The sequence below is a fragment of the Dasypus novemcinctus genome, chromosome 13, assembly GCF_030445035.2.
Source record: "Dasypus novemcinctus isolate mDasNov1 chromosome 13, mDasNov1.1.hap2, whole genome shotgun sequence".
Classification (NCBI taxonomy): domain Eukaryota; kingdom Metazoa; phylum Chordata; class Mammalia; order Cingulata; family Dasypodidae; genus Dasypus; species Dasypus novemcinctus.
This window is the reverse complement of record NC_080685.1, coordinates 43734376-43748830: the sequence shown is the minus strand read 5'-3', so window position 1 is coordinate 43748830 and position 14455 is coordinate 43734376. Positions and strand designations below refer to the sequence as shown.

General features: G+C 43.4%; 1 pseudogene; it reads left to right on the top strand.

Moving 5' to 3' along the window:
- Positions 1-11998: 11998 nt before the first annotated feature.
- Positions 11999-13555, top strand: LOC101426364 (protein phosphatase 1A pseudogene; annotated as a pseudogene).
- The last annotated feature ends 900 nt before the right edge of the window (positions 13556-14455 follow it).

Here is a 14455-nt window from a genome sequence, read left to right as displayed (position 1 = left end):
AGTGGGGCTGTATATTCAAATTGTAATTATGAGATTTAAATATTAGAATATGTAAAGTAGTATAATCGCCACCATTTTAAAAACAATTCAATTAAACACTGCTATAATTTCTAAAAATAAGCAAAAAACCTGAATAGATATTTCTGCAAAGAAGATATACAATGGCCTATAAGCACCTGAAAGGATGGTCAACATCATTAACCATTAGGGAAATGCAAATCAAAACCATGATGAGATACCATTTCACACCCCCTAGAATGGCTACTAATCTTTAAAAAAGGGAAGTGGATATGGTTCAAGCAGTAGGGTGCCTGCCTACCACATGGGAGGTCACACGTTTGGTTCCTTGTGCCTCCTAAGGAAGATGGGCAAGACAGCAAGCTGACGCGATGGGCTGGCATGACAGACTGGCATGGTGAGCTTATGCACCAAGATAATGCAACGAGGAGGCACAATGAGAGGCAAGATAAGTGGGGAGCAGAGGTAGCTCAAGCAATTCAGTGCCTCCCTCCCACATGGGAGGTCCTGGGTCCACTTGCCAGTGCCTCCTAAAAAGAAGACAAGCAGACAGAGAACACACAGTAAACAGACACAGAGAGCAGACAGCATGTGCAAACAATGAAGGGGGTAGAAATAGATAAAATTAAAAATCTTTAAGGAAAAAACAGAAAATAAGTGTTGGGGAGGATGTGGAAAAGCAGGAACACTGATTTTTTTTTAAGGTTTAGTTATTTATTTTTATTTATCACCCCCCCTCCCCCCGGCCACCAGGTGGTCTTCTCTTCTGTCTGCTCATTGTTTGCTCGCCTTGCCTTCGCCAGGAGGCACGAGAAACCAAACTCAAGACCTCCCACATGGGAGGCGAGTGCCCAACACCCTGAGCCACATCCACTCCCCACCAGCTGTGGTGTCTGCTGGCTTGTGGCATCTGCCCGTTTAGGCATCTGCTCATTGCAGCAGGTGCAGCGTCTAGTTCATTGTGGTGGATACAGTGTCTGCTCATCCTCTTTAGGAGGCATCGGGATGCAAATCCAGTACTTCCCATGTGGTATACAGGTGCCTCACTGGTTGAACCATATCCACTTCCCCACTTATTGATTTTTGTTGGGAATATAAAATGGTACAGCCACTTTGGAAAATAGTTTAGCTTAACAGTTTCTCAGATAGTTAAATACAGAATTACCATTTGCTCCAGCAATCCCACTTCTAGGTATACACCTAAAAAAGAATTGAAAGTAGGTATTTGAACAAATATTTACACATGGATGTTCATAACAGCATTATTCACACTCAAAGATTGATGCAACCCAAGTGTTCATCACCTCATGCATGGGTAAACAAAACGTGACAAACATATGCAATGGTATATTATTCCGCCATAAGGAATGAAGTTCTGAAACGTGCATCAACATGGATGAACTCTGAAGACATGTTGAGTGAAACAAGCCAAAAACAAAAGGACAAATATTGTATTATCCCATTGATATAAAATAACTAGAATAAGCAAATTCATAGAGTCAAAAATAGAATACTTGTTACCAGGGGCTGGGTTGAGGGTAAGGAATGGGGAGTTGATGCTTAATTGTACAGAGGTTTGTCTGAAGTGATGAAAAAGGTTTGATAGTGGGTGGTGGTGATGGTTGCACAACACTGAGAATGTGATTAGCACCACTGCATTGCATATTTGAATATGGTTGAAAGGGGAAATTTGGAGTTGTGTTTATGACATTAGGATAATTTTTAAAAACCATAGGACTGTACAACACAGTGAATCTTGATGTAAACTATGGAGTATAGTTAATAGTATAATTATAATAATATTGTTTCATCAACTGTAACAAAGGTTATGTGAAGGGTTAATAATAGGGAAAACTGTGAACATATTGGGGTATATGGGAACTCTAAATAAACAAATTTTTTAAACACAGGACTATGGAAAAATGGAGTTAGGAGGCACAACACAAAAAACTTTGTCAGCAAAAACTACCGAAAAAGATAGGAAACTGATAAAATGGTAGCACATTTACACATGCTAAATTGTTTATATATATGGCATTTTGCTTTGGGAAAAGGAATGCATTGGGGAAAGGAGTGGGAGTGTCTCAGGAAGAGGAAGGAACATGTTCCAGAAGAGGGCAGATCTTGGAAGGCGTTCAGCGAGGCTGGAGGGCCGACTTCTGGGGGAGTGGTAAGAGATGAGGTTGGAGAGGAAGGCAGCAGAGGAGTCCTGGGCATCGTCCTACAGCGGTGAGCCACTGTGGGGGGCTGCCACAGTTTAGCCTTTCAGAATTCCTGTTTCCCTCATCTCTACATTTTTGTGGCAATAAGTTACTATTTCCCCAAGTATTGACAAGAGTCCCTTTGAAGAATTAAGGCTTATGGACCAAAACCAAGAGGAGCATGACACCGGGCAGCTTAGGGATGTAATTCCCAGGAACACGCCATGGTATCTAATGCTGCTTTCTGATGGGAGGTGCTGCAGTTACGTTCAGTTACAGCTGTGGCAGAGAACTGAGGGGGGTAGTCAGCATACGACAAGAAGACAGCTCAGAACAGACGAAGGCTGCAAGCCAGGCAGAGGGTGATGTGAAAGAAGGTGCTGGACAGGAAGATGGGTGGATGCCAATTCCAGACCTGCTTCTGTACCTGGGAAAATCCCTTTACCTCTCTGGGCTCCCTTTACCTACTCTGAGAATAGGACTAGATTCAGTCCTGAGTCCAACAGTGCTTTGATTCTGTATTTCTTGGTAAATATTTTATAACATTTAATGAAAACAAGACATCATCCTTTGATGCTATCAGTCCTGGGTCTTCCTTTCTTTCTGGTGAGGTTTGTGGCTGTAGAAGGAGGGACCAGGTAGCCTATGGAGCCTGGAGAGGGGTTTTCCCCTCTAGACAAAGAGCAGTGAACTAGAGAAGCATGTAGCACGCCAGTCTAAGGTTCCTTTCTGGATGATACCCTGACATTCCACTGTGTATCCCACCCCAAAAAAGAGTCAAATTCACTTGCCCATTCTCACCATCAACTTTCACCTAGCAACTAGCAAGCAAGCTGCCCTTTATTTCCCTGGTATTTTCTTCTCAATGCTCTCCTTTTTCCCATGCCTGCCTTGTTAGTGAACATTACTTAATTCACAAAAAGACTGCATTCTCAGTCCAGGAAAACATGTGGCAGGACTTTGTCTGAGAAATGGGTGGAGAAATTAATGCTGAATTATAGGTTTAATTTTGTAAAGCAAAAATCAGTCTATTATTTATAACTAAGAAGAAACCTGTTAATTCCCTCTCTTCAAGTTACTGTAGAGTAAATTTGACTTTAAATGAGTTGGTTCCTCAATAAGTAGATGTTGGTTTAAGATGGGCTTACTGCACTAGTCACCAATGCACATTAATGGATCACATATATTATTTAGCACACATATTTCTTTAGTGGGTTCAACTAACAGTATGTTAAAAATAGAACACCTATTTAGCAGATGTACATCTTCATCAAATCTTCATTTCCAATAGTAAACTTGCTTTACAAAAAGTCAACCACCTCCCACAGTGACTGTGTAATTTTTGACAGTTAGCAGCAGCAGCATCTCTCATGTGTCTCTTGGTCCAGACAACCAAGAGTTCCCCCATGGAGGATGCTCCATGTGGTATTAGCATGTGGAGCATCCTCCCATCGACACCCATTGACAAGTGAGCAATGGGCATCCACTCTGTGCTCAGGCTGTACACAGGCAGATAGATGCAATGTGAAGCAGTGGAAAGAGTATCAGCTTCTAGAATCCCCAAATCTCCTTCCAGGCCCACCGATGTTTCTTGAAAGCTGTGTAGCCTTTGGCAAAACCCCTCACCTCTTTGAACTTCAGTCCCTTTGTATAAAGATTGGGATTACCTTCAGCACCATCTTGAATATCAACTGCCTTATGAATGTGAACGTGCTTGGTAAAATTGAAAATCCCCTTCAGAGAGTTGTTGCATTTTGCTGATGTTATTTTCTTAAAATTTTATTGTAGGACTGACTTTTCACCACAGGGCTGCCTATGCAAAGTACCAGAAACATGTCGGCTTTTATAAAGGAGATTTATTTAAGGTAAAAACTTATAGTTCCAAGGCCATGAAATGTCCAAACCAAGGCATCAGCAGAAATGTTTTCTCAGGGTCCAGCCAGGATGTGAAGCAAGATGGCAGCCAGTCTCTGTTGAGGTCTCTGCCTTCCCCTCCAGAATCTACCATCTCCCAGATCTCAGCTGTGGGCAGCCAGGCATAGGGCTTGTCTCTTCAGCCCTTTTGCAGCTGTAGGTGAACCTGGAGTCCTCTCTCTCACTGGCTGGGTCAAAATAGCAGAGCTCCCTTTTCCTGTGTTTGTCTCTCTCTGGGTCTCCATTTATATCAGCTCCAGTAAGAGGACAATGACTCAGCCTTAGTCACACCTCACTGACATAGTCCAGTCAAAAGGGTCTCACACCCACAGGAATGGATTAGTTCAAAAACAATCTTTCTCTTTTTGGGATTCATAAAAGAACTTCAAATTGTGACAAGAACATAAGAAAATTTCTGCTCTCCCAGTTTTCTATTCTCCATTACATCACTAGTTTCTCCATGAAAGAGAAGAGATTGTCTTATATCTTCAGTGCCTTGAACAGTACCTGGCACATCTCTGACATTCAATAACTGTTGAGCGAATTATTAGTAATTACTTTAATTATGAAATAAATTTCAAATAAAATAATACAAATGGTAATTATTCCTAGATGGATCAGCATTTGACCCAAAGACAAATAAGATTTTCTACTGTACATTCATTCATTGAAAAATATGTATCAAGTCCCTACGAAGTGCTAAACTCTAAGTGCTGGGGACAAAATGAGAACAAGATAGACATGGTTCCTATTCTAACAGTGTATGTGTTATAGAAATGGAAGAAAAACAATAAATAAATACACAAATAGCAAGATAATTCCAAAGATGTGAAAGGAGCACACCGCCACTTTACTGAGACTTCTCTGTGGGAATGATATCTGAGCCAAGATGAGAGTTTTAGAAAGGAGTTCAGCACCTGAAGAGATGGGCTCAGAGTGTTTCTGGCAGAAGGAACAAGTGAGAGCAACAAGCAGTAGGTTGGTAAATTCAAGATACAGACAATAACCTAGTGTAGCTGGAATGAAGCAAAAGAGAGAGAGAATGCTATGATATGAGGCCAGATTCTGTAACATGCTGAGTCATATTAAGGATTTAGGGGATTAATTTAAGTGGAGGCTGATAAAAATGTAACATGCCTTACATTTTTAGAAGGTGAGTCTGGCTAAAGTGCAGAGAACAATTTGTAGGAGGATGGGAGGTTATTTCAGTAGACCAATGTCTTAGTTTTGGTTCCCCCAGAAGCAGACCCTGAGACAAGGATTCAAGTGCAAATAGTTTATTTAGGAGTTGCAGGTAGCACCTTGGTAGAGATGTGGGAAAGCAATGTAGCGAAGGGAAGGCAAGCACAAAGGGCGTGTTGTTAAGCCAGCTAGCATAGTGGGTGACTGGAGCATCATTCTGCAGGGAAAAGCAGGGAAATGGTACTAAGCACACACCGCAGATTAGAGGCAAGGGAGAAGGGGTACTTATCTACCAGATTCCAAAAATCATTGATTTAGGTTGCTGTTAAGGGTTAGGATTATCAAGGCCCCAGCCTTGAAATTATGAGAAGAGGATGGATTTCAGGTATATTTTATAGACATAAATTTCAGGTATATTTTTATAGATAAAGCTGACAAGGCTTACAGATGTATCGAATGTGTGTGGAAAGTGAGGGAAAGAAAGGAATCGAGGATGGCTCCTGGAGAAGGGTTCAAGCAACTCAGTGGGTGGTGCTGCCATTTTCTGAAGTGGGAAAGATTAGAAGAGGAACCAACTTTGGAAGCAAGAAATCAAGACATTTTGTTTGGTTGTATGAAGTTTGAGATACCAGCGAAACATCAGAATAGAACTCTTAAGTAGACAACTGTCAAGTTCGTGGAAAAGATCCCTGCATCCAGCTTCCCACCCCCAATCCAACTAAAATAACATGGCTTATCTGCTTTTCTAGGTTGGTTTCCTTGAAATATTTCATCTTAATTAATTGTTCTGACCACCTTAAAAATATCTGCAAACCATCTACAAGTGAAAATAGGTTGAAGCAGAAACAACTACTGAAGCGCCATGATATGCCAAGCTTTCTATTTGGCTATGTCCCATACATTATGTCATGTAAACCTCCAATAACCTAGGATATAGACTTTATTACTGTCACTTTAGAGCTCGGCAAAATGATTCAGAGGTTAGGTGACTTACCCAATATTATACAGCTAAGAGGGAGAGAAGAAGTTATCAGTTACCTGGACTCCAGATTCACACCCATTCCCCTGCCCCATGCTGCCCTGCTTGATGATCAACAGCTGGCCGTACATTCCAGCATGGCACTGAGAGTTGGGTTGTTGAAGGGTTAAGGCATCACTTTTTAGACATTTATTAGAGAACCATCCCAGAAAGGAGTAGGAAGGAAGGCACCAGATGAGAATTTCCCAGGCTATGTCCTGTGGGAGGGCATCCACCAAATGAAGATCCCATGATCAATGACTTGAAGAAAGGATACAGGGAAGCAGACTTGGTCCAATTGGATAGGGCGTCCGCCTACCACATGGGAGGTCCACGGCTCAAACCCCGGGGCTCCTTGACCCATGTGGACCTGGCCCATGTGCAGTGCTGATGTGTGCAAGGAGTGCTGTGCCATGCAGGGGTGTCCCCCGTGTAGGGGCGCCCCACATGCAAGGAGTGTGCCCCGTAAGGAGAGCCACCCAGTGTGAAAGAAAGTGCAGCCTGCCCAGGAACAGCACCACACACACGGAGAGCTGACACAACAAGATGACGCAACGAAAAGAGACACAGATTCCCCATGCCACTGACAAGAATATAAGCGGACACAGAAGAACACACAGCGAATGGACACAGAGAGCAGACAATTGGGCGGGGGGTGGGGGGGGTTGGAAGGAGAAAAAAAATAATAAATCTTAAAAAAAACAAAGAAAGGATACCTAGTATGTCCTTCTCTTGCAGGCCACAGTGCATAACAGATTGTTATGCTGAGGAATGAGAACGCTGAGTTTCAAATAAAAACGGTCTATTTTGTTTAATCTAATATTTACCAAACCCACTCTGCCACTTCACCCTGGCTTTAAGAGGACTCTGTGTGCTGAACTGAATAATGGCCCCCCAAAGACATCCACACCCTAATCTCCTGAACCTGTGGCTGTGCCCTCATATGGCAAAGGAGACATTGCAGATGTGACTAAATTAAAGATCTGGAGACAGGGAGATGATCCTGGATTATCCAGAGGGGACCAAATATAATCACAAGCATCCTTCTAAGAGGAACACAGGGGAAGTCAGAAGAGTCGGTGAGAGGAAAATGAAAGCAGAGGTTAGAGTGACTGATACACTTTAAAGATGGAGGAAGAAGACAGAAGACAAGGAATGAAGGAAGTCACTAGAAGCTGAGAAAGGCCAGGAATCAGAGTCCCTCTCAGAGCTAACAGAAGGAAACTACCAAAAGAGAACAAATCTGTTTTGTTTTAATCCACCAAGTTTGTGGTAGTCTATTACAGCAGCAAGAGGAAACTCTTACAACCTATTAACATCTCCAGAATGAGTTCTGAGGAACAAGTTTTAAAATCCCACAGGTGATAAGTCAATGTAACTTGATTTTCATCCCGTCTCAATCACCTCAGTCCCCAACTGGGCGACTTTGCCCATTTTACATATACTCTTTGAGACTCAGCTTCCCGTCTCCTTAAGATGGCATTCATGATTCATTAATATATTCATTGAGCTTGTGCAGGCCTTATTCAGAACTGGGATTTCAACAGTGAATGAGACACAGTAAGCTCCTGGCTGCCTGGCTCTTGCTGCTTGCTTTCCAGGGAGGAGGGCACCTGCTTATTGCTACATAACCTCCAGAGCATCCTCTTTTATCTAAGAATCCTTTCAGAGGAGCAGGTGTAGCTCAGTGACTGAGTGCCTCCTTTGCATGTACCAGGGCCTGGATTCAATCCCCAGCACCTCCTAAAAAAAAAAAAAAATTCCTCTCAGAGCTTTCACCAAAGCAGACAAGAAAAATGACCATTTTATACAGTAAGTCCAGCTGGAAAGTAATTCTGAGAACAGTGCTGACTACATAATTTGTGGGGCCCAGTGCAAAATAAAAATGCAAGGCCTCTTGTTCAAAAAGCAGGGTAGGGGAAGGGGGAAAGTACAGTTAAATATAAAACTTTTTCCTTTGCAAATATTTTATTACTTGCAAATTGCAAAAATATATCTTGGTGTCATAAATTTATGTAACACAATTAATAATAATACTTTATTGATGTGATATCATGATTGAGCGTAAAATTTCTCTGCCCTGCTTTTCTGTACACTCATTTATTAGATTATCAAAATGTATACTTTTAGCAACTTCATTTTCAATTGAAATAAGTGAAAGAAACATTAGTTGCTCTTGGCAAATCGCAAATAATTTTTCATAAATTTTTATTTTGAGGAGACTGCTGATGCAACTGTTACTGGAGCTGTTAAGAGTATTTTATAGGGTGTGACAACATAGTGATAAATTTTAATCAATTATTTCAAAATATAAATTTTAGAAGACCTAGAGGTGATGATTTTGCAAAACAATTTTTCTAAAAAGACTTAACTCTTCATACAACTCAGTTTTGTGTAAGGCTGAATTTATTGTTAAATGTAAACTCATACAATGAAATTTTAATATTTCCTCTGACATTTCCTGTAACTTATGGGGGACGAACAAGAAACCAAAAGTGGCTTCATGATTTATATATCACTCAAAACACATTATATGGCTGTATCTTCAATTACAAGGAAAATTAATTTTTAAATTATCTCCCCTTAATAATTGCTTCACCCAAAACTTCATATAAAAACAGTGTTTTCTTCGATTGAATGTGACAATCTTTATATTTAATTTCTATACCTAAGCCTGTGGCTATTTGCTTTGCAATGTTGCAGCAGTTTTCAAACCAAGAGATTCTAAACTCTTTGAAAGATTCCAATGACTCTGATATACTTTATTACAATGTCCATGAATATTTTTATTTTGTAATTATTTACTGACAAAGTTTACTGCCTTCACACCTGCAGTTCCTGTGCTGACGTTCAAGCTGGAGAGTTAATATCTGTGCAGCTGACACAGGGATACGCTCCGTGGATGGCTGGCCATACCAGCCTCCCATTGCAGAGCCCAGCACTGCCCCCATGTGGAGCTCTTTCTGTCACCCATGGCCATGCCACTACTACTGCCACTGCTGCCACCACTATCACCATCCCTGACCTGAGCCCAGATCCTGGCCCAGCTGCCCCTCAGTGCCCTGCAATGCCCCAGTCTGCCCAGGCGAGCATGTAGGTGATCAGGCCAACTGCTCAGCATGTTCACTGTCTGCTGCCTACCATGTTTGGAGGTGTGGCCTGTACTTGCATGCAAGCCACATGGCACATCTTCTCTGCTCACATGCATGCTCCCTTATACTATTGGGCTTTCTTACAAAACATATGTTCAAAGATAAAATTATAAAATTATTAGGAATTTGTAGACAGCAACAGCAGAGCATTAAACCAAGCACCTGGCTCTATCTGAGAGTGGAGCTCTATGCAGTTACATAGGACTCATGCCCATAAAGCTGGCCCTGCCTGATAGGAATCAGCATTGTTTTAGTTTCTCAGCTGCTAAAACAAATACCATGCAGTGGGTTGACTTAACAACAGGAATTTATCGGCTCAAGGCTAGAAGAGATTGGTATCCTCCAGCTGGCCAGCAAACTTTTTCCTTGGCTTTTCTATCACATGGCAATGCACATGGCAGCCTCTTCTCCTTTCTCTTCCGGGTTCTGTAGGCTTCCAGCTTCTGGCTGCTCCTGTGGCTTCTCTCTCACTCTCCAATTTCCTTGGCTCATAAAGACTTGAGCCATATTGGATTAAAGCCCACCCTCATTCAGTTTCAGCACGCCTTAACTAAGAACATCTCCAAAGGTCCTGTTTACAAATGGGCTGGCACCCACAGGACCAAGGGTGAGACCTGAACATGCCTTACGCATGGAACATGATTTAATCCCCAACAAGCATTAACATTATTCTTCAGCTTTGCCAGGAACCCCGACATCCTTCAGCATCAGTTTTGCAGCCTTGTGAGCCTGTCCTGAAGAAACGCATTAAAACAAACAGCTTGGCTTGCGGCTCTTTCAGATCTCACCCTTGCCTGAATCAAACCAAAGTGTTTGTCCTGTTAGATTCTTTGAGACCAAATACCGTTCTTTCATCCTTTGACTTCTCAGCTCACCCCCTGTGAATTAAAATGCTGTCCTGGTTTGAGTCTTTTGTGGACCTTAGAAAATCCTGGTCTGAAAGCGAGCCCATTCCTGTGTCTATAAACCTATAGCATGTGGTGGGAACTTTTGGTTAGATTTTGTTAAGGGACCTTCTGATTAGATCAAATTGCTTCTGCTAAGGGTCTTTGATTAGATTGTGGAATGCTTTGATTGGACTGAATTCAGTTGGGGGTCTCCAATTGGAGAATGTCAGTGAGGAGTGAATCAGGGTGGGTCTCAGGCCTCTTGCTGGAGACCTTTATAAATGAGAGAAACCTGCAGGGATACAGAGAGAAAGAGAGCTGCATTTTACCCTGCCATGTGCGAGAGGCCTCCAGGATTGCCTATAGCTGCAGAAAGACAGATAAATTCCTAGAGGCTGTGAGTGAGGACGGAGGATGGAATCAGAGGATCAGCCCAAAGCTGGAGAGATAAGGCCTGGGAGATGCAAGTCTTATACCTGAATGCCCACAGCTGAGCTTGGAGAGAAGGCATCTTTAGATGACACCACCATGTATCTGATCATCCACAGCTGCAAGTTGTTGAGAGTTCTCTTGAGGATGCCTTGATTTGGACATTTTCACAGCCTGGGAACTGTAAGCATCTACTCTAATAAATCCCTATTGTACAAAACAACCCATTTCTGGTATTTTGCTTTGGCAGCCTGTGGCAAACTAAAACAAAAGCTATGTACTTTCTAAAAACCCCATCTTATCAATAAGATTACATTTTCTCACCTGGAGGTTCTTCTCACTTTGCTTTGCTGAGTTCCAACTTGGTCTTCATAATGGCGGTAAGATTGGATTTAAAAACAAATAAAAATAAGTATAATTGACATAATTAGCCCTGGGAGAGGCGGCAGCAGCGGCGCTAGGGCTGGAGCCCGCACGCAAGCCAGGGAACTGTGATCTGCCCAGAGCTTTGGGAGCGCAGGCGGCTCCACTCCAGAAGGGGGTGGCTGCGGCGGGAGTTTTGGGGTGGAGAGAGGGCGTGCAACAATGGAGTGCGAAAGCAATGAACACTCGGCTCTTCTTCCTCAGGCCCGGTTCTTCGCTTCCCTCTCCGTTCCAATGCCCAGGATGATCTGAGCAGCAAGGCCTCCAAGAACCCAAGCCTGGGCGCAGCCGGCTCGGCTCCTCCCCTCCCACCTCCCCCGCCCCCTCCCCCTCTCCCCTCCCCCCTCCCGACTGCAGCTGCTTCGGACCTAGAGGATCAAGACGTAGTGGGAGGGAAATGGACTTGGCCCAGTGGTTAGGGCGTCCGTCTATCACATGGGAGGTCTGCAGTTCAAACCCCGGGCCTCCTTGACGCGTGTGGAGCTGGCCCATGCGCAGCGCTGATGAGCGCAAGGAGTGCCCTGCCACACAGGGGTGTCCCCCGCATAGGGGAGCCCCATGCTCAAGGAGCCCCATGCTCAAGGAGTGCACCCCGTAAGGAGAAGCCGCCCAGCACGAAAGAAAGTGCAGCCTGCCCAGGAATGGCGCCTCCCACACTTCCCATGCTGCTGATGACAACAGAAGCGGACAAAGAAACAAGACGCAGCAAATAGACACAGAGAACAGACAAGGGGGGGGGGTGGACATAGTGGGAGTATTTTTTGGAAAAGCATAATGCTTTTCCAAAGCATTATTGGGGGGCGGGGCGCGAGGGGGCAGGATAATGGGCTGAGATATGGGTTAAGCACATGCAAGCCTGGAGCGTTCAAGTGAAGGATGCGCATACAGCTGTGATCGGTTTGCCAAGTGGACTTGAAACATGGTCATTTTTTGCTGTGTGTGCTGGACATGCTGGTTTTCAGGTTGCCAAAAACTGCTATGAGCATTTGTTAGATCACATCACCAATAACCAGGATTTTAAAGGGTCTGCAGGAGCACCTTCTGTGGAAAATGAAAAGAATGGAATCAGTATAGGTTTTCTGGAGATGGGTGAACATACCAGTTATGTCAGAGAAGAAACATGGTGCAGATAGAAGTGGGTCAACAGCCGTGGGTGTCTTAATTTCTCCCCCTCATACTTATTTTAATAACTGTGGAGACTCAAGAGGTTGACTTTGTAGAAACAGGAAAGTGTACTTCTTCACACAAGATCATAAATCAAGTAATTCACTGGAAAAAGAACAAATTCAGGGAAGTGGATGTGGCTCAACTGATAGAGCCACTGCCTACCATATAGGAGGTCCAGGGTTCAAACCCAGGGCCTCCTGACCCATGTGGTGGTGAGCTGGCCCACGCACAGTGCTGCCACACTCAAGGAGTGCCATGCCACGCAGGGGTGTCCCCAGCATAGGGGTGCCCCATGCGCAAGGAGTGCGCCCCACCTGGAGAGCTACCCTGCGCGAAAAGCACAGCCTGCCCAGGAGTGGCACCGCACACACGGAGAGCTGATGCAGCAAGATGACACAACAAAAAGAGACACAGATTCCTCTGCCGCCTGAAGAGAATGCAAGAGGACACAGAAGAACACACAGCAAACAAACAGACACAAGAGAGCAGACGGGGGGGCGGGAGGGGGGAAGGGGAGAGAAATAAAAAATAAATACATTTTTTTAAAAAAGAAATTCAAAATGCAGGCGTTCTGTTATAATTCGGCCTGTGAATGGCTCTCTGGCTGTGTCAAGGGCCCTTGGGGACTTTGATTACAAATATGTCCTTGGAAAAGGTCTTACAGAGCAGTTTGTCTCACCAGAGCCTGAAGTCCAGGATATTGAAAGATTTGCAGAAGATGATCAGTTCATTATTCTTGCATGTGATGGTATCTGGGATGTTATGGGAAATGAAGAGCTCTGCGATTTTGTAAGATCCACACTTGAAGTCACTGATGATCTTGAGAAAGTTTGCAATTAAGTAGTTGACACCTGATTGTATAAGGAAAGTCGAGACAACATGAGTGCGATATTGATGTTTTCCAAATGCCCCCAAAGTATCACCAGAAGCAGTAAAGAAGGAGGAAGAGTTGCACAAGTACCTGAATGCAGAGTAGAAGAAATCTTAAAGGGGAAAGGCGTCTGACTTAGTCCATGTGATGCACACATTAGCGGGTGAGAACATCCCCAGCCTCCCACCAGGGGGTGAATTGACAAGCAAGCGGAACGTAACTGAAGCCCTTTACGATAGACTGAACCCTTAAATGATGACACTGTCTGTATGTCAACTGACGATATGTGGTAAAACTGCTCATCTAGCTGTGGAGTTGACCTTCACCTCCAAAGGAGAATATAGGTCAACTTCATTGAAACTTTTTAACATCCATCCCAACTTTAAAGAAAGATATGCCACGGGTGAGAGTGATTACACCAGAGAACTTCAGCAGTACAACAGCTAGATCTCTTTTTTTGTAAATTTGAGACTTACGGAAACATGATTTCAAACCATAATTCATATTGTAAATCTGACTCCAGCAATTTTTGTTGTATGATTTTGTTTTCTGTAAAGTGCTCATGTTTAATTATAAACTGTTTAAATCACTATCGAAGTTACAAGAAATGTTTGACTTGTTGTGTGATGCAATAGGTATATAGTCCTTTCAAGTCATGTTATGTTTTGGACTTAGGGTTGGGACAGGGAGAGCAGCAGCCACCTCAGCTAGAGGCTCAAACGTGCGCATGATTAGGGAGAATAGTTTCAAAATCTAAGAAAACCAAACATCCAGGGATTTTTTGAAAGCTATCTTAATGTTTGTGGCAGTGGGACTGGCATTGTTGATAAAGCTCGTCCCTTCATTTAACTGTCTTTTAGGACGTTCTCTCCTTGTTGCCATGAGTATTGCAGGTTATGCACTATATAAGAATATCAGTCCTGCGGCTAGAATGCCTTGATTCTTTGCACCTGTTTTACAAGTCCTTACATTAAATTACTAATTGGTAGGCAGCGGCTTCCTACATGTAGTAGGAAACTGCCACATTTTTGCTGCAAGATTTGCTGGGCCTGCTGCTGTTCCTAGTAAGATGTTCTGAATTCCATTTTATCAATAAAGCTTAATTTAACAGGCAAGGGGGGGCGGATTAGCCTAATGAAGGTGACTGTGCGTTAAATGACTAAAAAGTTGGAGGGACAAGTAGCTAATTGAGT